Here is a 23,459-nt window from a genome sequence, read left to right as displayed (position 1 = left end):
GGCCAAATGTGTCCCCTAATTGGCTAAATGTTGTAACCCCAGAGAATGGCATTCGCTCCCTTTGTTGAAGGTATGTCTTCCTTTTTCTGGCAAGAGACAGCGTCCTGGATATGACCATAGACTATATCCGATGGTGAGGCCCCAACTTGCGGGCTTTGGGGAGTGTGGAGCCACCCTTTAATTGCCATTGCTCCCATGTTCACTCTGACCCGTAGTGGTAGTACCCAACTAAGGGTTAAATAGAAAGGGTAGGGTCCCAACTATGGGTTAAATAGAAACCGACTTGAAATAAAACAAATATACTCTATTAATTTTTTTTTTTTCAAAATCACTGGATTCCACATTAAATAACCTGAAAAGGGTTGATATGCCGTAAAACAAAAACAACCAAGCAAGAGACAGATGTTTATTCCTCCCTTATTTGTCATTATATGTGAACACGCACCAGATGAGTTGTTTTATGATATTTTGAAAATCAGGCGGTCACAGGTAAACACATGTATGAAGAACAGACGCACATTCAATAAGACACTCGTTACATACATATATATGTACAGAATATATACACACACTCACGGGGTACAACACTAAGAAAGAAACTTTGTTCATGGAAGTTTTGTTTAGTTTTTAGTAATGAGACAGATAAAGGAAAGTTATTTGCTGTGGTTGTACCTATTTACAACGCCTCCCCACGGGACAGAGTTAGACACCAGGGTCGTTTTTTAACGTGGAGAAAAGGTACAAAAATAAAAAAAATTGTCTCCGTCGTGAAGGACTGCTCCTCGACCGAAAGAGAGCAAGAAATGGAAGTGCGGCATCTGAAGAACAGATACTGCACTTTGATTTGGGCCAAAAGTCCAAATTGTAGCTTAGACAGAATAATTAATAGCCGAAAGATGAGGAAGACTATGGAAGTCCTAATATTTAACAATGGTATGAAGTGTATTTAATTACTATTGAGTTACAACTTATTAAGGTCAAGAACCACCCGAGGATAAGGGTTAATCAGCTTGGACAATTGTCAACCGAAAGATGAGAAACGCTATGTGTAACAGAGCGCGGATTCACCTATGCTAGCAGCAGTTGTATGATAACCAACATGTGCAAATGACCGATCCGTGTGCGATATGACGTCACAGCGAGGAAGAAGGAAAAAAAGATTATAAAAAAGAAAAACGTGGCTCGAGAAAGACAGAAATAGACCTGTTACACATGTGGTCCGAGAGTGACAGAGAAAGACGTGTCCTAAACGTGGCCAGACAAAGACAGAGTACCACGTGTTCGATGCGGCAGTCTTGTTAAGCACATTGGAGTACGATAAGGCTTTTGAATAAAAGACGAGACATTGTATGGAAAGTACCAGTAAATAAACGCCTCTTGCTTCACTGAAAAAGACAGCGAGTCGAATAATTTCCTTATCTTTGTTTCCTTGCGACTGTCCGCATACAACATGTGGGTCCCAAGTCTTGACATGCAACAACTATGTTACATATGGGAGTACTAATATTTAACAATGGCATGAACTGCGTGTGTTAGGGTCACCACTTATCAAGGCCAATAGTCATTCAGGGATAAGAGTTAATGAGATTGAATGATTGTCAGTTGGAAGATGAGGAACGTCATGGGAGTACTAACATTATTCAATGGTATGAACTGCATTTGATTACTTATGGGTGTATTATGGTTGTTGACACCGGATTTAAAATTATTAAAGAGGAAATCGATGGAATTCGATCTGAGATGACACAGAATGTCATGGAGAACTTCTGCAAACGATTCCATCAATTTATTATCAACATGGGATCATTCAATCGCTCTACAAGGCGATTTAGTAAACAGCGAAAGTCACACTCTAGGAGTGACGAAAAAAGTTCATATGTAGCAAAGAGAAAGCCAGAAACGGCCTCTTTTGAGTTATAGTTTGTGAGTGAAACAGACGTATTTTTGTAGGGCTCTTTCTAACTCTATGCCGAGGGAACGATTCCATCAATCTGCTATCATCATTCGCCCCAGAAAGTGGCTGACCCCTGGTGCAATCTTCTACCTATATAAGAGTCAGATACGTCCCAAGATGGGGAGGTGTTGCACAGAGCTCGTTCTTGCCTTGACAGTATACGAAAGTGTTTTTTTTCTTCTTTTGACTATCATTTCTCAGATAACAGACAATGTTAGCCCCCCCCTCTCTCTCTCTCTCTCTCTCTCTCTCTCTCTCTCAGTCTGTGTGTGTCTCTCTCTCCACTCTACTCTATTGCTATTTCCATGAAACGTGGGCGGTGACAGTGGTCAAGTCGTTAATGGCACGGTCTGACGATCTTGGTATTCCAAGTTCTAATCCACAGAATTAATTTCACCTAGAATGTTGGCAACCTTCATGTAGCCCCTTCTTTAAGTACCCGATGGCGTTCTAGAAAGAATTATAACTAGAAAAACACCAGGGAAACCAATGCCAACATCAGATTAGTACGATATGATGACGATCCATGAAACGGACTCAACTCAGATCAATTTTTTGCTTTCACCTTGTAAGACATTTATAGCAAGAACTCATCTTCCTACCACAATGGCAAAAAAAAACACTTTCTCCTACCATGTATCTAGAGTTGGCAGGAATTTGCTAGGAGAGAGCTACTTTGTAATGGCTTCCCACATGTAGTGGAATGGGAACGCAAATAGATGGTAGTAAGACTAAGCTGCTCTCCTTTAACAATTACAAGAAGCCTCTCCAACCACCGATATTTATGATAAATAATTCCCTACCTGAGAATGCTTCCTTCAAACTCCTCGACTTAATAGTCATAGGAAATATGAACTGGAACAAATACATTGAGAACATTGCGAAGGCTGTTGCAAGGAAAGTGGGCTCCCTCTATCGTGCTATAAAACTTCTCATGCCTGAGAGTATATTGTACTTTTACAAAGCCACCATTCGCCCATGCATGGAGTATTGTTGCAACATCTGGGCTGATGCATCTTCCCCTAGTCTCTCCCTCTTGGGTAGGATCCAAAAAGGGTCTCCAACCTAATAGGTCCCACTTTGTCAACTAGGCTCCAACCCCTGTCCCATTGCCGCAATGTTGCATCCCTGTGCATGTTTTACAAGTATTTTCATGGAATGTGCTCTGATGAACTCGTTGCACTTGTGCCCCCCTGACGTACATATGCCAGGCAAACTCGTTTAGCAACAAAATCACACCCCTTCACTGTTGAGGTCTCTAGATGTCAGAAAGTTTTCTACTCTAATAGATTCTTTCACTAGAACGACTAGGCTCTGGAATTCCCTTCCTGCTGCCTGCTTCCCAAACTGTACTGATATGCAGAAGTTCAAATGCAGCGTAAACCAGCATCTGGATCTTTTCTAGACAAGTAGCTCTTAGGTCTGAGTGGCCTTGTTTAGTGTGAAGTTGAGTATAAAAAATAAATAAATAAAAAACATCTGGAACTGCAAGCTTCCATAATGTCCTAAAACGGTACTCACCACAAACATGCGGGATGAAAATCAATCGAGATATTTAAATGAATAAAATGATTTGTAAGAATCTCACCAATGGCGTTCGTTCATTTGTACGCGCAAACGGACTTTCGTACATAAAAAGTAAATCATCATTTTTTCTTGATTTTTTTTTTATCATTATCTTTTTTCAAGCCACACAACTGACTATTTGCTTCCACGAATCCATCCGTCCTCCCTTTTATGGCTTCCGAACCAAAAGCAGACCCCCACCCCTATCCATCTACGTGCGCACGTCGCCCTTGGCACGTTTTTCCGCGGAACATGAGAGCAATTCGAAAACAAATAACGAATATAAAATATCCCGTGATTTCTTTGATCAGGAAGCATTCCACTTTTCTACGTCAATTTTTTTTTTGTTGTTGTTTTAGTTTTTTTTGTTTGATTTTTTTTTTTTTTTGTAGATTTGTATTATCCGCAGATCAAACTCTCCATCTTCCTCTCACTCTCTTTCTCTCTCTAGCTCTCTGCATCCCTTTCTTTCTTTCTCTCTCTCTTTCTCTCTATCTATCTACTCCCCTCCCTATCGATATCACTGACTGATCCACGCGTTACATACGTCAATCGGGATTATTGACCGTCTTTTACCTCCAGATTTCCAATACTAGTTTCTTTTCTTGGTTTTTCATCATCATCATCATCATCATCATCATCATCATCATCATCATCATCATCATCATCATCATCATCATGTTGTCGTCGTCATTTTCTCGAACATTCTTCATTCTTCTTCTTCTTCTTCTTCTTCTTCTTAATATTATTATTTTTCTTCGTCTTTTTCTTCTCCTTTTTCTCTTCTTTTATTCCTTTTTCTCCTTTTTCGAATATTCTTCCTTTTTTTTTTATCCGTACGAGGAAAAAGTTGGACAGGAGTCCCGTTTTGAACGTGCAAAAATCTAGCTCCTGTAACAGAGCGAGTATGGGCGCGTGTGAAAAAAAATCAACATTAGAAGCAGCCGAAGTATAGCTGGCTAGCGAAAACATTAGCAGCAGCAGGCGTTAAATCACATATTCAAATTAGCAAGTGTGCGCGAGCTTGCGTCGCAAGAAAAGTAGAGAAAATACCTCACATGTTGAGAGAGAAGCAAAGTGACCAGGGAAGATGGATGTGTAAAGAGAAAGCGGAGCGAGAAAGCGCTGGCTGAAGCCGGCAGCAGCTGGCGGGGACAGAGACTTTTAAAAAGCACACGTGTGTGCGGAAAGACTTTGGAAACATAATGAAATGAATAAATGCACTTCATTTGCACTTAGAAAATTGACGAATCGGATTTTTATTTCTTTCCTGTTTTATTTGTTTGTTTCTTTGCGGCAGTACCAGACAGCATGTGGGTCCGAGAGGTCTGAAGTATAACGACACAGTTAAATAACTGACACGTTACAGGTATCCGCCCAAAGGGGGCTCTTGATTAAGTAACAAAAATACCTGTACACCTGTAATACCGTCGGGGGTCATCTTTCTTCTGCCGGCATGCAATCAACTAGTTCTATCTCCGTAAGATGGAGGAGATACCTGCGGAGATGCTCCCTGTTGAAATAACTTGCCGAGTTTTCCTTTCCAAAAAATAAATTCGTTCTTGCAACAGTTGCTTCCTTGTAGTGGTTAAACTAAATGCCTTCTCCTCCTCCTCTTTCACTTCTCACACATTTTTTTATCCATTCCCTCCCCGGTCTTGGATATGACCCCAGCTTGCAGGCCTTAGGGAGTGTGGAGCCACCCTTTAATTGCCATTGCTCCCAGGTCCACTCTGACCCGGAGTGGTAGCACCTGTTAGGGTCCCAACTATGGGTTAAATAGAATACGACTTAAAAAACAAATATACTATATTAAAAAATTTTTCTTCAAAATCACTAGATTCGGCATTAAATAACTTGAAAAGGGTTGATATGCCGTAAAACAACCAACTAACCAACCAACCAACCAACAATTCCCCCCATCACATGACCTGTAAACATGTGACTCGGGTTTGGTATCAAAGCTCAGTCAATCTTGATGTCGCCTCTCTTTAAGATCCCACCTGAATGTAAGCTCATTATTGTTGTCGTTTTTACGTACAGCCACACAAGACACAAACACGTGGGCGCTTGCTTCTCTCATGACTATCACACTCCCCTCATTTTCTTTTAATAATTGTCTCCTTGTGGGGCAAAGTTCGACACAAGGTTCGTTTTCATTGTGTAAAAATTCAGCTCCCCGACAGGGTGGGGACTTTGAATAGCAAAACAAAAATACTCTATCTCCATTCCTTCACAACTTGTGGCACTTATAAAACCTCTAAAAAAAGATGGAGATGGCATCGTGCTTCTTCTTCAGTTCTTTTTTAATTACCCTGTATATCGCTACTATTATATAAGAGGAATAATGTGTGTATGTATGTGTTTGTATGTGTGAGTGTGTGTTATGTGAGTGTATGTGTGCGTATGTGTGTGTGTGTGTGTGTGAGTGTGCGTGTGTGTGCATGAGTTCGTTCTCTATGGACTCGGAAACGGCTGGGCCGATTTTTTTTTTAATTTCACACAAAGGTACTTGATGTGTCTAGAAGTGTTCTTACGTAGGGTTTGTATAGGAATGCGTCTGATACGTATCGAAAATCGATAATCGAAAAAATCCGATGAAAGAAGGAAGTCCGATTTTGATCAAAGTTATCACTTTTATACAACCTTACATCACATGTGCATTTGAGAAGTTTTATCGCTGCACAAGCAGAAAGACTCAGTCTATAAAGCCAATTGTAGATTCTTTTATAAGACAGGAGTGCGTTCAAAATGAATGTTTCTGTTAAGAGCACAATTGAAGAATAATACGTGACTTTTCCATTTTAAACTTAATATATTATTATTAAAACTATTATTTAGAGAAAATTTTATAAAATCAACAATGTAATGTAAACAACAATGCAATGTAAACAACAATGTATTGTGGACTAAGTAATTGCGTGGAAGCATATGGTGCTTCCTTCCGCTATACTGTGGATTAGTTGGTTGGTTGGTTTTTGTTTTACGGCATATCAACTCTTTTAAGGTTATTTAATGCCAAATCCAGTGATTTTGAAGAAAAATATTTTAATAGAATATATATATACTTTTTCCAAGTCAGTTTTTATTCAACCCAACCCTAACCGGTACTACCACTCCGGGTCAGAATGGACTTGGGAGCAATATTAATTAAGGAGTGGTTCCACACTCCACAAATCCTGCAAGCTGGAGCCTCACCATCGGATATTGTTTAAGGTCATATCCAGGACCGGTATACTAACTAGAGCAGGCAATCAATCGATTTGATTAAAAAATGGCCGATTTGACCGATTTTGATGACAGTAAAAGTATGAGAGGGTGGAACATTGAAACATTCCCATTCAATCCCGGACAACGCCGGATCTCCCTGCTAGTATATAATAAACAGACCGCTGTATCATCGTATCACGGTTAAGAGTGGATAAACGTTCCAAGAGAAATCTTATATCTTTGTGATTATCATCTTTCGTTTTTTTTTGGGGTCTTTACAGCAAGTGGCTTCATGCCGTGTCTATAGCAACTAGCAAAATATTTAAGACTGTTAGCCAAAGATGAAGCATATCCTCTTACTTTGCAACCATGATGCTAATGTTGCTATGCTACCCATCTGACCTAGGTAAACAGCATCAACATGACAGCAAGTTTTGAGAATGGGAAACCAATTACTCTTGTGGGATGAAGTAAGAACGGCAGAGAGTAAAATGCCTCAAAGAAGCTGCGCATATGCTGGGCGACGATGATCTCCTGAGCAGACCTAAGGTCACTACTATATATTCACAGTAAAATATAGGTCTGTTAATGGATTTCTTTAGAACAATAGAACTAGGGAAGGAGATTGTTTTTCTAGTTGGGTTTGGTAAAAATTGATTTTAAATAAGTAATGAAATTAGACATTTACACGGAATTTAGATTTAAAGACTAGATTGTGTCAGCAAAAAGTCTATAAAAACTATGAATCAGGGGAGAATATTTATTCGGTCTCCCATACTTTAGATGTCTAAATGATTGACCACCCTGCCAGCCATAAGACAGCGATAAACTATGAGTCGGAGAAAAATAAGGGTTGGTCGTTACAAACAACCTTTAGGATAGATAAAGAAGTAAATAAATAAATAAATTATTGACTTAAGCATAACTGATGAGTCAGTTTCTTTGGAAAATGAGTTAGAAAGGGAGGAAAAGAGAATTGAAGAGGGATATGGTTAAGAAAGAGAAGGAAAAAGAGATTCAAAGGAAAAGAGAAAGGGTAATCTCCAAATGACAGAGGAAAACAGAATGATCTCAAAGAGATGCGTGGTTGGAATTAGAGTTTAATAAAAACCATTGTGTTTTTAGAAATAGAGGACTTTGCTTAATGGCCTCGAAGGGGGACACTAGCTTTTGGGCAGCCAACCCAAGTGGCTGGCGGCTCCCGAAAGAGTAAAGTGAAAAGAACGACTTTTTTCCTCTGACCAAAAAATTTAATTGAAGAGTTTGATTTCAGTTGAAAGATTCTACATCCAGAAACATTTTTTTTTCTTAAATCCGAGAGAAACCCCAAATTTAACCAATGCTTCACTGTGTACAAGCTGCATCCAAAATGATTTGAGGAAATAATCATTTCTGTTCAGAAGAAATGATCTCGAAAATATTTCTGGATTGTTGATATGAAACCAGTTTTATTACAGCATCGACGCCAAAACCAGCCTGGACTGCACCGAAGGAGGAGATAGACCAGCCATTCATAAGGGCATCTGCAGGAGGAACTCCAAACCGCAGCATCTGGCCACAAACGGCCGCACGAAGGTAAACGTGTTGCCACATAAACTTAGGGTCATGCGCGTTTTGCGGTAGTTTCCAGCAGCTGAGCGGTAGTTTCCAATAACCAGTAAGCGTCTGGTACCATTTTGTCGAGGTCCACCACTAGACAGTTAAGAGTGTAACCACCAGGACTTAGGGTTATTCACATTTTCTTGCCCTTGTGTACGGCCTAGCCCTACTGGGTTACATCTATGATCCTGTAATATTATAAATATATATATATATATATATATATATATATATATATATATATATATATATTTATATATATATATATATATATATATATATATATATATATATATATATATATATGCTTGTTTTTTTTTAAGCTAAACTTCCAGTAAGCTATCCGGGGACAGTAGATAAATTTGGATTTGAAATACCAACGCTCATGACGATGATTAAATTAGTTTTACCATTTTTTGCTGACTATGGTCATGTGCACTTTTGGGAATAACAGGATACGCCATAAAAAGAGAAATTGATAAAAATGAAACGTTACTTTCCGAGTTATTTCCTACAATGACATTTTACAAGCACTATTGCCTTCAATAAGTTTCTAGACATTATTTTTTTGTACGGAAATTTAAAAACATCGTAAACACTTGAAAATTCAGTATATTATTGCTATACATCTCATGAGATGACTGGCTTATTTATATGATTTCAAGTTCAAATGATCAGCTACGGCGGGAATTGGAATACACCCTACTAAAGTCCGATTGTCACAGCTGGTGAATTTCAGAAAAGCAATCTGGGCGTGATGACACTTTAGAAGAACGATATGCAATAACATTTTGTTTTAAACTTGGAAAAAATGTCACAGAAATGTATGGAAGGCTTCAGATTGGTTTTGAACCATCTTGCATGAATTGAGCATCTGTTTTGAGTGGCATAAGAGATTAAAGAAAGGCAAGGGGTTTCTGGTGAATGATGAGATATGGGAGGAGTTAGGAAGTCAGAATACGAAAGTTAATTGACCAAAAAAAAGAAATTCATGGATAAAGACTGTCGTGTGTCTATGGAGACAATAAGTGCACAGTTTGATGTCAGTGTGGGAACTGTACACACAATTATTCGCGACAAATTGAAGATTCTAAAGATTTGCGCGAATTTTGTCGCAAACGTTGCTCAAAGAAGATCAGAAAGAGCTGATCAATTTAATTCCCGCAGTTCTTGATGCTCTGGTGATCGGCAATGAAAGCTGGGTCTACTGCTATGATCCAGACACTAAGTGACACTTCCTAGTGAACTCCTGCTGGTTCGCCCAGACACAAGAAGGCCAGACAGAGCAAATCTACCCAGAAACTTATGAGGCTCTCTTTTTTCGACAGCACGGGCATGATTTACATGCATTGGGTTCCTACTGGACAAACAATCAATAAGGAATACTGTGTTGAGCTTGAGGGAGTTTAGGAGGAGTTTTCGTCGGAAAAAACCAACTCTTCAAATCGGGTTAATGCCATTCCCACCAGGACAATGCACCAGTCCACAACTCCATCCTTGTCACAGACTATTCAACCAAGATGGGCATCAGGACAGTTCCTCACCCTCCCTATAGGTCTAGATCTTGCTCCCTGTGACTTTTGGTTATTCCTCAAACTCAAAGAAAACCTTAGAGGCTTTCATTATGAAACAATTGTCTAGACCATGATTATTCCCTAAGCTTGAAGTAAGCTTTACAGGCTATCGTTATGAGACAGTTGAGGAGATGAAAGAGGCTGTGACGAAGGTCATTGACATACTCACACAAGAGGACTTCCGTGGGGCATTTCAGAAGTTTCTGGAACGACACACGTAGTTTGAAGGCGGAGAAGATTACGTCGAAGCGGGCGAGAGTTTCATGTGCATACTGTCAATAAATGTCCCCATACGGGAAAAAAGTCTGGAAACTTATTGAAGGCACCTCGTAACCTTTATTTAAAATATTTTAACTGTATATACTATTTATATGACACTGTTGCATGCGCAGGGTAATACCAATTAACCTTGCTTACGACTAAGGATTATGTGGGGTATTTGACACGAGGTTTGAAAGATTCATTCTTTTCTCCAAAGTCTGGAATATGTTTTTATTACTATAAAAAGTAATTTCTCAGCAGAGTAAAGTCGATGTTGGAGACAAGAAATTTAGCAGACATCCATGAAGATATCGGCAGTGGGTCGCGTGTCTTGTGTTAAGTGATAATACCACTATTGTGGGTGAAAGGGGTTGCCTTGAGCGATGGAGAAACCACCTATGGAAAGAGATACTAAAGTTTCTTTTGAGCAAGGAAGGGATTTGAGAGAGAGAGAAAGAAAGAAAGAAACAGGAAAAAGAAAATTAAAGAGAGATATGATTTAAGAGAGAGAAAAAAGGAGATTCGAAAGAGAAAAGAGAAGAAAAAGACCATAGAAGATAAGGGGTAATATCCACATGATAGAGGAGGAAATGCTAATCTCCAAGAGATGGTGATCGGAATTAGGGTTCCATACAAAAAACATTGTGTTTGGAAATGTAAAAGATTTGCTTGCTGAACGTCGAAAAGTACACACCTCCGCGTTGGGATGTTGCCCAGGGCCAGATGACTTTCCCAAGGGAGCTAAGTTGAAAAACTCTTCTTCCTTTTACTGAGAAGCTGTCTGAACGAACCTAAGTTGAAAACATCCTGCATCATGAAACCGTTAAAACTAACTTTCCTTTGCACAAATGTACCCTTAAATATCTAAATAATTAGTTATTATTGAATTGCTTCATTTGAAAAACCAGTTATTTACAACGCCAAAATCACAACCAGCCATTCAATTGAGCACCTACGAGAAGAACTAAAACCATAGCATCTGACGATGAACGACCGGCCAGCATGCTAAAAGTATTGTTACATGGACGTTGTGTGTGCTCCAGAGCAGTACTTTCAGTGACAAGTGTCTGGTTATGTTTTAAGGGGTCCAGCACTAGACGAAGTTAAAAGTGTTGCTACAGGGACTTAGGGTTAATGCACAGTTTCTTGTTGTGTGTACGACCAGGCCCCAGTGGTTTACAGTTGTTAGTGTCCAAAGGGGTGCCTATTCATGACGCACTTATCTTTGTTCAATAAAATTTTAATTGCTAATCAGACATTACTTTTTATGGGGTTTTTTCTCCCCGTTTCTTATATTATGGATGATACAGTAGATGTATATTAGTACCGTCGGTTTCAAATCGAGCATTCTGCTGATGTTCACTCCTACTAACGCTCTCTCTCTCTCTCTCTCTTTCTCTCTCTCTCTCTCTCTCTCTCTCTCTCTCACACACACACCTATATAGATTGTTTTGCTCGATCACAGCTCTTCATTGCGCCTAGGCCGGGATGAGACTTTCAATCAGTTGATAGTTGTCAATTCTAACTATTGGGCCAAAAGAAGAAGCGCTCGTAAATGAAATTCCAAATTTATACTCCTTTTTTTTGTGCATTGATATTCATATTAAACCCCCTTTCTCTATTTATTTAAAAAGAAAATACAACTTTGTTTTATATGGGTAAAAAAAGATCTAGCTAATTTGCATATTCTTTTAAACATTCATTTTAATTAATTTCCTGTTAGTCTTTTCGTTTTTTTTTTTTTTTTCATGGGATAATCATCTTTAGTTAACTATTACGTGTAATTATATTAATGCAGATATTCTACATGATTTATACTTGCGTAATATTTGCGTAAAAAAGGTTATAGTAAACACAAAACTTTTTCTACATATATTTATGCATGCGTATATGTATATATTTGTTTAAAAATTTTTACCTATCAAACTTTTCTGTCAGTTTTTTTTTATCTGCAGACATGAAACTTCATATATAGGGTATTCGAACACATGCGAAGCTTTATATTTGGGTTTTATCAGGGGAAAATCGGTGCAAAAGTGTTAAAAATAAAAAACGAAATTTGCCAGGTTACGGTCTAACGACGGCATTATGAATATGCATGCGTAACGTAATAGCTATTCGTTCATGTTTTAATTGTTAGCCTTGCAGTAAACATGTCTTCATAGTACAGTCATTGACGTCAAAGAAAAAAATAAATAATAAGCTAAACATTTCGGTTTCGATTCTCGGTGATGGTGCACGAGTCATTTTTTAATAACTTTTTAAATTATAACTATATATTAGGTCCAATACAAGATAATAATAAATACGAAATTTGCATTATTCAAGCGTATTTTACGACCAAGCATTGCTGGGTGGACTGATACTCTATGTAAACATCTAACTGTCACTCAATTGTGATCAATTTGTTTATTTACAAAGAGCTTTGCATTAAGCTAAGAAACGACAGGACACATCACCCAACTATATATATATATATATATATATATATATATATATATATATATATATATATATATATATATATTATTTTTAAAAATTATATTTTTAAAATAATATATATATATACCGCTCCCCATGTGGGGGTAACAAATTGGTTAAATTATTCCCAACTCGCATTTAGGTAAAAATGCACTTTCGTAAATAATTGAATTCGTTCAAAACATATCGCTAAAACCAAAACAAACATCTATATCTATCTATCTATCTATCTATCTATCTATCTATCTATCTATCTCGTAGGAGGACACTAGCTTCTAGATCAATCAATCAATCTACCTATCTATTTATCTATCTATCTATCTATCTATCTATCTTTCTATCTATCTATCTATCTATCTATGAGTGTGTGTGTGTGTGTGTGTGCACAACTAAGTACACTTGGTCTTTATTATATACTAGCATTACAGCCCGGCGTAACCCGGGTATTTGAGGTGTGTGCTGAGCAAAAAACAAAAAAACAAAAACAAAAACAAAAAAATGGTCAACTTTTTTAAGTTTGACCCCTTAACATTTGGGCTCAAATCAAGTTATTTAGTTAGATCCATGTCCAAGGAACCTATATCTAAAATTTCAAGTGCGTAGACCCAAAATTGTCGGAGGAGTTTGGTAGAGTTCTCAAAGGTCAAATCGTTGAACTTTGACCCCTTAATCCCCAAATTTCTGGCCAAAAACCGATCACATCGATTTTCCCAAATCTCAGTACCCTGTATATCAAATTTCGAGTCTGTAGACTAAAAATTGACAGTTATTGCGTAGGGAAATGTACACAGACACACAGATACACAGATACGTTCACTTTTATAGATATATAGACTTGATGATTGCTTATGTTAATCAAAATGAGTTATATTTAATCTGAGGTCTTTTCCTTGTCAGTAGACGAAACGGAATGCTTTTCAACATCCGCATCCAAATCTAATCAATAAAGTAAGATCGATGAAAGAGCTCATCGATAAACCGCCGCAAAGTAATATAGATTAGCAATCACACTTTAATCGATATCAGCAATCATCGATACTTAAATGTCATCGAAAACTTCGATTAGATTAAAATTCAAGAAAATCATTCTTAATCTGTCCTATTTAAACACACACACACACACACACACACAGAGAGACACACATATATATATATATATATATATATATATATATATATATATATATATATATATATATATATATATATATATACTAGCAGTTCAGCCCGGCTTTGCTCGGGCCCTATGTACTGTTCATAACTTACCCTACGTATGAATACACTTTATGTAAGACTTCAAATGTTTAGACCAAAATTTGTCTGAGTAATTTCGTAGAGACTGCAGGTCATTTTTTTTTGTTACTTTAACCCCAGTTTTGGCCCCTTAATATTTATTATTTTGGTCTCAAATCAAAATACAAAGTTTTACCCATGTCCAAGTTACCTACATCTAAAATTGGCGAAGGAATTTGGTAGAATCCGCAAAGGTCAACTCTTTCAACTTTGACTTTTTGGCAGCCAAATTTTGGCCCCACAACTAATTAAAATGCATGTCTGAATACACGTTATGTATAAATTTCAAATGTTTAGACCCAAAATTGGCCGAATAGTTTACTAGACACCGCAACGGTAAAATCTTTTGAACTTTGACCCCTTGACAGCTCAAATTTTCAGCCCAAACATATTAAAATGCTTGCCCTATCTCGGAATACACTTTATGTAAAATATAAAATTTTTAGACCTGAAATTGACTGTGTAATTTGGTAGAGACCGCAGAGGTCAGTTTTTTTGTTTTTTTTAACTTTGACACCAATTTTGACCCCTTAACATTTATTTTTGGGCTCGCATCAAATTAAAAAGTTTGATCCATATCCAAGTAACTTACATTTAAAATTTCAAGTGTTTAGATCGGAAATTGTCGGAGGAGTTTGGAAGAGTTTTCAAAGGTCAAATCGTTGAACTTTGACCCCTTGAGAGACACATTTCTGGCCTAAAACCAATTAAAAAGATGTTCTCAAATCTCAACACTCCTTGTGTCAAATCTCAAGTCGCTAGATCCAAAATTAATAGAGTTATTTGATAGGGAAATGTACACAGACACACAGAGATATTTTCAATTTGTAGTAGTAGGAAGGCAGGCTCGAACCCGTACCGCGAAGGAGGGAAAAAAACGTGGAAAAACATGATGTCTTGGCTGTTACGACCACCGCCAAACCGGAAGTGACGTAGGTTTTAATTAAGGCTAAACAATCGAAAAGAGGGGTGACTTTCGAAAATATCGGCGAACAAAGTGACCCCTCCCTGTTGAAAAGTGCCCAGTTGTGGGTGAAGAACTTAATCTTTTTAGCCAATCTTTCAGTATTTGTCATCTGAAGGGTCAAGCTTCAAAACAATACTGATCTTGTAAAAATCCGTTGCCTCTGTCGAAAGTTTTAGGCAACCACGCAAACATACATACATACATTTATATTTTAGTAGCTCAAATGTTCGACCCAAACCGATTAAAAAGTTTGACCTATCTCTGAATACCCTTTATGTGAAATTTCAAATGTTTAGACCAGAAAGTGTCTGAGTAATTTGGTGGAGACTGCAGAGGTCAATTTTGTTAGCTTTGACCCCTATTATGACCACTTAACATTTATTGTTTTAGGCTTAAATCAAGTTGTTAAGTTAGATCCATATCCAAGGCACCTATATCTAAAATTTCAATTGTTTATACCCAAAATTGGCGAAGTTTGGTAGAATTCTTAAAGGTCAAATCGTTGAAGTTTGACCCTTTAACAGCCAAATGTCTGGCCGAAAACGGATACAAAGATTTTCCCAAATCTCAGTATCCTGTATATCAAATTTGAGTTGAGTAAGGCTTTTTATGATTGGTTTCCATTGCAAAGACGTCACTTCAGCGACTACTGTTGCTACTAAAGCGAAAAGAGTAGTAACAAGTGAAATAGAGAGAATGAAAGCATGAAAGGGAGATAATTAGGGGGAGTTTATTGAAAGCAGACGAGTGCCGTACATTGTTTTTACATATAACAAACAAAGAACAAGTGAATTTATTGGAAGCCTTGAAAAATCATGGATTACAATAGAAAAATACGAGCATGAAAAGTAATATGGTTAAGGTTAAACATGGAAAAGTAAAGGACTAGTTGTTAAAACTGGAAAAGAAAAAGAACAATATATTCTAGTAAAAAATATAATAAATTTATAACTTAAAATATTGCAGCATTAAGAATTTTAAAAAAATCAATTTATAACATTATATAATCAATTCTTAATGCTGCAATATTTTAAGTTATAAATTTATTATATTTTTTTACTAAAATGTCTTGTCCTTTTCCTTTCCAGTTTCAGCAACTAGTCCTTTACTTTTCCATGTTTAAGCTTAACCGTATTACTTTTCATGCTCGCATTTTTCTATTGTAATATATATATATATATATATATATATATATATATATATATATATATATATATATATATATAACACGGAAATTACATAATTGTCGATATATATAATAATAAAGAAAAAAAAGAATCGGGCCTCGACCGTCAAAAAAACAGAGGGGGTGGTAGTAGCAATCCACTTAATACATTTTATAGAGAGGGTGGGAGGGATTTAAAAAAACAACAAGAACATTATGATACTTATAACGGCTGTCCGGTAGCTCGACGTAACAACAGACACACACACACACACACACACACACACACACACACACACACGCAACACACACACACATACACACACACACGCCCCTAAATATGCACGTTCTTACACGTAAATGCCTTGACACGCGTTTACTAACCTAGGAAGAAGAGGGAGAAATATACGGATATAGAGAGAAGGAAATAAATAAAATAAACTGCGCTTAAGGGAAAGAGAAGAAGAAAGAAAAAAGAAAAAAGAAGAGAGTGACCATCCGCTGCCTGTCATATGTTTTCATTAGTCTAGAATCTCTGAGAAAAGGAAGGGAAAGAAAATGGAGATTAAACGCGCGTCATAGAGTTAGTTGAGTCGTGGAAAGTAAGTCTATTAAAAGATAAATAAAAAAAATAAAAAAAGTTTATATACAAAGTTTTAAAACTATCTGTATATTATCATGTTAAAATTAGTTAGACATAAATATTATCTTATAATACATTTAAATATTGTATTTGTAATATATTACTATGAATTCAAAAAATTGAGTCTTATGTAGTTAATATTTTATATATTTTTATGTAATTAATTTTATTGGTGATTATAGCGATCGTTGTAATTTTGCTCACTAATATTTCACTTCCTAATTGATTAAGATACAGAAAATTGCATTATTAGTCGCCCCCAATTCCATAGGATGTATATAGTTTCGGTTAATATATACTTTTATTCATTCCGTACGCAAAAGTACTTTCATGCACGCATAAATAAATAAATAAAATAGTTATTATTTTAAAGTTTTGTGTTAATTTATATTAAATCTAATAATGTCTCGTGGTAGTATTTGATCTTTTGGACTTAAATCAGTTTAATAACTAATGTATTATCTGCAGAGAAAAATTATTTTCTTAAAGCTATCCCATTTATTTATAATATCATAATGTTCTTGTTTTTTTTTTTTGTTTTTTTTTTTAAATCCCTCCCACCCTCTCTATAAAATGTATTAAGTGGATTGCTACTACCACCCCCTCTGGTTTTTTGACGGTCGAGGCCCGATTCTTTTTTTTTTCTTTATTTCAGTATCAAAAATGTAATAGTCTAGTTTAGATGCTTGAAAATACCATAAGGTTGAAATAAATGATTGCTACGACAATCATGTTATTTCCGTGTTATATTTTTATGTTATTGCTCTGTTTACCACATTGAGCTCTCATACCCGGATTTCCTCCTGGAATTATTCCATTATAACACTATATATATATATATATATATATATATATATATATATATATATATATATATATATATATATATATATATATACACACACACACACATGTTGACAAGAAAGTTGTTGCGGTTTTTAAGTTTAAAATTCAGATTTTGATTTCTCGGCTTAAACAAAATTTTATTTATCGAAATAAGTATCATCAGAATCAACACGTGTACCTTTGCCAACGCGAAACAAATATATTTATATCAGTAACGTAAAAATCTTGAGTTGTGGTGGCGATAAAATCGCTGAAGGCGTTTTTGATATCGCTTAGGCTTTTGAAGTATTTCTCACGCAGAATGTTGTCGAGATGCTTGAAAAGGTGGTAGTCGGTAGGTGAGAGATCTGGAGAGTATGGCGGATGAGGCAGAGTTTCGTAGCCCAACTTGTTTATAATGGAGGAAAATCGGGCGCTTTCAGTTGACTAATGCTAAGTGTTGTTGTCAAAGTTGCCCGTGCATTTTATCTATTTCTTGACACTACTTCTCCGCCGTAATGGTTTCGCTTCCATTCAAAAAAAACTGTAATGGACATGGCCAGTCGCAGACAACCAAACAGTCAGGATGATTGCCTTTTGATGTAAGTCTGACTTCGGAAAGTCTCGTAGAGCTTTGTTGGGGTCTAACCACTGAGCTAAACTTTGCTGGTTGTCGTAAACAACCCACTTTTCAGCGCAAAGTACAACCAGGTCGAAAAACGGGTCGTTCTTGTTGCGTAAAAAAAGGAAGATTACACTTCAAAATGGCGCTTCTTTTAGTTGTCGTTCGTTAATTTATTAAGTTGTTTTGTCTTTCCAATCTCTCTCAAGTGGTTGAAATCGTTGTATACATTACGTGTGATTCAGAAACAAATTTTCGAACAGTTGTATATGGATTGGCTTCGACAAAGGCTCTTAATTCATTGTTACCAATATCCAATGGTCGACCACTACGCACATCATCTTTAAGACTCTCGTCGCCGCCATGAAAATTCTTAAACAACCATTGTTCCGTGCGTTCAGTAGTGGGTTCTTGACCAAACGCTTCGTTTATATACTGTGCTGTTTTAGCAGTATTTCGGCTTAGCTTGAATTGAAATAAGAAAATTGTGTGAATTTGCTTTTTGTTGCATCTTGTTTTCAACGTTCTGAAAAGAAAACCCTAATTGTTTCCAAACGATTGCAATTTAAACGATTAGAGAGAGCGAATAAACGCTATTTCAAATAATAAAGTAATAATAAATATAAATTAAAGGTATTATAATGAAAACTTATTTGAAAATGCTTCATTTTAAATGAAAATTAAAAATTTCGAAAGATATTTCTTCCAAACCTTATATAATCTATTTTCTTCTTTTTTTCCCCCTTTTTTTCTCTTTTTCTTTAGGAATGCGGGGGGGGGGGGCTCGAAATGGTAATCTCTGCTATTTACATTTTTATAATTTTTTTCTTTCTGGAGACCTCGCACTGAGATGAACTATTATTCCCTTTTTTTTATTTTTACACACAAATATGCCACAATGCGAAATATCATTAAATTTTAAAACTATTTGTGCATACTATTATAAGTTTTCTTATTAATTTTTTACCCAAATAGGTCACAAAGCAAAATATATTATTTTTTTTATTATTACATACCTTACATTTCGTGCTAATCTTTTGTCAACCAGACCCACACTTACAAAATTGGGTGTCTGTTGCGAAATTTGTTCTTAACATAGGTAGGTTGGTGTTCTCCATTCCGATTGCCGTTCTTAACATGAGATTGGTGATTGGACTACAACAACACCAACCATACTGTACTTTTTTACGCGGCGGGGGATGCTACCACCGAGCAACGCCGGTTAACGGGTCCTGCTAGTTTATTATAACCAGAAAACTCCGTAAGTCTTTTTTTTTTTTTACTTGAAATTGTTTTATTGTTCGATCGATTATTTAGCGTCTCAAATTATCTAATGCAAAAACAAATATATATATATATCTCTTGCAAAAAAAAAAAAAAAAAAAAATGCTTAATTTTTCTTAGTTGATGCTAGTTACCTCCCGTACAAAATCGACTCGTACTCCCTAAGCGCCCTGAAAAGTTTCAATTTGTTTCCGATTCCCGAATTCGATTAATCGTTCCAACACTATCAGAAAGCCTCCGGATAGAGAAACCGACTTTACTTGCCGTCTCGCTACAGTGACGTGTTGGTCTGTCATGTTGGTCTGTCATGATAACAGGGTTATCGTAAATGTTAAACCGAATGACACCTCCTGCGCTGCGCTGATAAGAATCCGAAACAACAAACACGGTTGAAAGAGAAACTCTAAATTTAGAAAAAATACAGGACGATATACAACGATATAAAACAATACACATTTTATGATAACATTTATTTTCGTTTGGATCTTCGGATGATGCGTTTTTATCATTGTTTACATTTTGCACGCAGCGTTGCTATTTATTTCAAATCACGCGTCATTCCTAGCCCCTCCCCTTTTTAAACACTAACGTTAATATGTTATACACTAGACAAAGTACTGCCTAATTAAGTATCATATCTGGTAAGGAGTCTGTTAATCAATCCAACGTGCGAAAACAATAAGCAACATTTATAATATTTATTTTTATGCACTGACAGGTCACCGCTTATCAAAGCCCAAAACTACTCGAGGATAAGGTTTAATGATAATCTTTTATATAAAGGGCGAATATCTGTCTGTCTGTCTGTCTGTCTGTATGTATGTACGTATGTATGTCAGGTCATGTCATATGCTACTGGTACCATGTAACCCAGTACTACCTGCCTCATGGTCGGGTTACCGGCGACTAAACTGGCTCCCCCACCAGACTTGTTTGGTGAGGAAGGTGGCTAGTCTCCCTGAAGGATTAAAAACAAGACCTTCCAAAGGGCGAATGAACCCTTTTTCGCGGTCAACGGCCAACTAGCACCATGTGTGTTTGTGTGTATGTATGTGTGTGTTGGGGTGGAGAGGGCTCCCGTAAGACGTGGTGAAGGCAACCTTTTTAGAAGAAGCAAATATCTGATTTAAAAAACCATAAAGCGACAGACCAGTGCCCGCATTAAGCTGGTCTGCAGTTTAACTTGTTGCTGGCTATTTTGCAGTTGCTTGTTGCTGGATCTCAACATTTTGAACCGAGAGAGAGACTTATCTGTCGTACAAAGCTAAGACATCATCTGTGTATAGATGCTCCCTCAGGCATTTGTCTATAAAAATTGTCCTGTGGCGATGGAAGTAATTTTTGGGTTCATGGACTTTAAGTGTCTGAGAGAGTGGCACTCGTCTGACAAGACGTTGCAATCATCATGTATGTATGTATGTCTTGCTAAAATTTTTGAAACCCAAAACGAACAAAAATAATTCTGGTGATGTCTTAAAGAACAGGAATTCGGACGCATATGTGAAATTTAGAACAAAATTTTCATTTTTTTTTTCTACCTTAAAGATCGCCGAATCTGGGAGCGGGGGGGGTACGTAAAATCATCTATTTCTAAACGATTTCAACATTTGTACATGCATGAACCGCTTCACCTCTCGGATACGTTAAGTGCATAAATTTGTAACGTCACGATATAACCATAACCGTGACCGATTAGGTTAGAGGGTTGTTACAGAACTGTTAGGTTTTGCGTTCGCGCTCACTTTATGTTGGGTATTTCGTTTTCTTATTTTTAACATATTTTGAAACCGTTTATTTCGGTAAGCTTTCACGTTTAAACAGAAATAAAATATTTTTTTTTTAAATATTATTTTATTTTGTATCATTTTCTGTGCACAAGACAAATGATTAAAGTGATTTTTTTTTTATCGGTGGCTGATTTAGTTGAGAGTTGATTACTATTAAATGCATAAATATTTCTTACGTAAATTACAAATACTTTTTAATCGCAACCGCTTAAAATTTTTTTCTCGCTCACATAGCCCTATTCCGAATTCGTAGCAGTGGTCCAACATCAGTTGATGTTTTTCAGACTGATATAAATTATTGCGCAGTAAAAAAAAAATTAAATTAAAATAAAAATCATTTAGCAAGTGTAGTTAAAGGCAACTTGATTTTGTTTTATTTTATATAGCCCGAGCAACGCCGGGTATTATATAAATGGCAGTTGTTTGTTTGTTTGTATTTTCAACTAAAAATAAAAACAAACTAAATAAAGAACCACAAGTCTCGTATATTCTTGATCGGCATTGCCCTTTAAAAATAGATTATTCATAAAAATAAAATAAAAAAGGAATCACTCTCAACGCCTTGCATAGTCCCCTGTAAACATGGTCTCATATAGTAAATTCCTTACGTCCGAGTGACAATATGTTTTTATTTGGGGTTAATATGAGTAAATAAAAAAAAAGCAAAAAGACTCGGTATATAAAATCAACAGTAGGTTCTTTCATATGACAGGGGCGCATTCGAAATGAATATTTCTCTTTAGAGCACAAATAAAATATGATACTTGATTTTTGCATTTTAAAATTTAATTCAAGCCATCTATTATATAAATCTCACCTGTTTAAATGTATGCATGTATGTATGTATGTATATCTGCCTAAAACTTTCGACAGAAGCAACAGATTTTCACGGAGTCAGTAACGTTTTGAAGCTCGACCCTTCGGACGACAAATATTGAAAAAATTGGCTAAAAGCAATAATTCCTTCGCCTTCAACTGGGCACATTTCTACAGGAAGGGGTCCCCTTCCCCACCCCCCAACCCCCGATATTTTCGAACGTCATCCCCTCTTTCGATTGATAAGCCATGATTTTAACTTACGTCACTTCCGGTTTGGCGATGGGCGCAACAGCAAAGACGTCACTTTTTTTCACGTTTATATCCTCCTTCGTGATACGGGTTCGAGCCTGTTTGCCTACTTCAACTTTTTTTTTTTTTTTTTGCTCAACACCCACCTCCAAACACCGGGCAACGCCAGGCACCCAGGCTAGTTGTATATGAAAAACAATTTTATAAAATCAACGGTAGGTTCTCTACAGTGCAATGCAATCAATAATTGTGGACTAAGTCCATACGGAAGGCATGTGAAGATTTCTCCTGGTGGGTCCCCAACTAGAGCAGGCAATCAATTGATTTCATTGAAAAATAGATGATTTCAATGATTTCGATGGCAATAAAAGTATAGGAAATATGGAATATTCGTTGAACCCCTTTCTGTAACGTTATCCAACACGTTGTAACCTCAGTCGCAAAGTAGACAGGGAATAGAAAAGAACTTCAACTCGCTTTTTTTTGTTGTAACAACGATCTTTATTTCCTCATTCTTCTACCAAGCGTGACTTCTCGTTACGTCTGTGATTGTTTTCTTGAACGTGCTCTCGAGCGTCATCTACGTCTCTAACATGATCGTCTTCTTGAATGTGCTCTCTCCATTTTATAGTCTTCTTTTTTCACCAGTGAGATCATTTCAAGCATGGCTTCGTATTTGCATAGAGCTATCCGTGCTATTTTATAATTAAATCCCAGAAAACGTCGGCTCTCCCTGCCAGTATGCCAATATAGACAATAAAGCACATGTATGCACTTATTTTCGTTGCTGGGATGATACGCTTTGTCATTGTTTTAACATTCAACTATGTGTTAATTTGCTTTTCTTCCTTATGTACAACAGGTCATCGCTTACCAAGTCCTAATGTCCACTCGGGGACAAGCTTGAATAATTTTTTGGGATCAAGGGGCTCCCTCCTTGGGGCTAACACTTGATTCTGTTATGATTTGAATTTATATCCGAAGGCTCTTTTAAGAATAGACGCTGTTCCCTTTATGGCTGCTATTTGTATTTCCTTACAGCTTGGTTTTCCAGGGATTGCTTCTAAGTATTTTTGAAGGTTCTTTTTTATTAGGCCAGTTGCTCCTGTCACAACTGGTATAATGTTTATTTCTTTCAGAGACCATGTTGTTTTTTAGAT

Source organism: Euprymna scolopes, chromosome 44 (genome assembly GCF_053919585.1).
Source record: "Euprymna scolopes isolate OS-2025 chromosome 44, ASM5391958v1, whole genome shotgun sequence".
Classification (NCBI taxonomy): Eukaryota; Metazoa; Mollusca; class Cephalopoda; order Sepiida; family Sepiolidae; genus Euprymna; species Euprymna scolopes.
The sequence above is the reverse complement of the archived record's forward strand: the minus strand, read 5'-3'. Positions refer to the sequence as shown.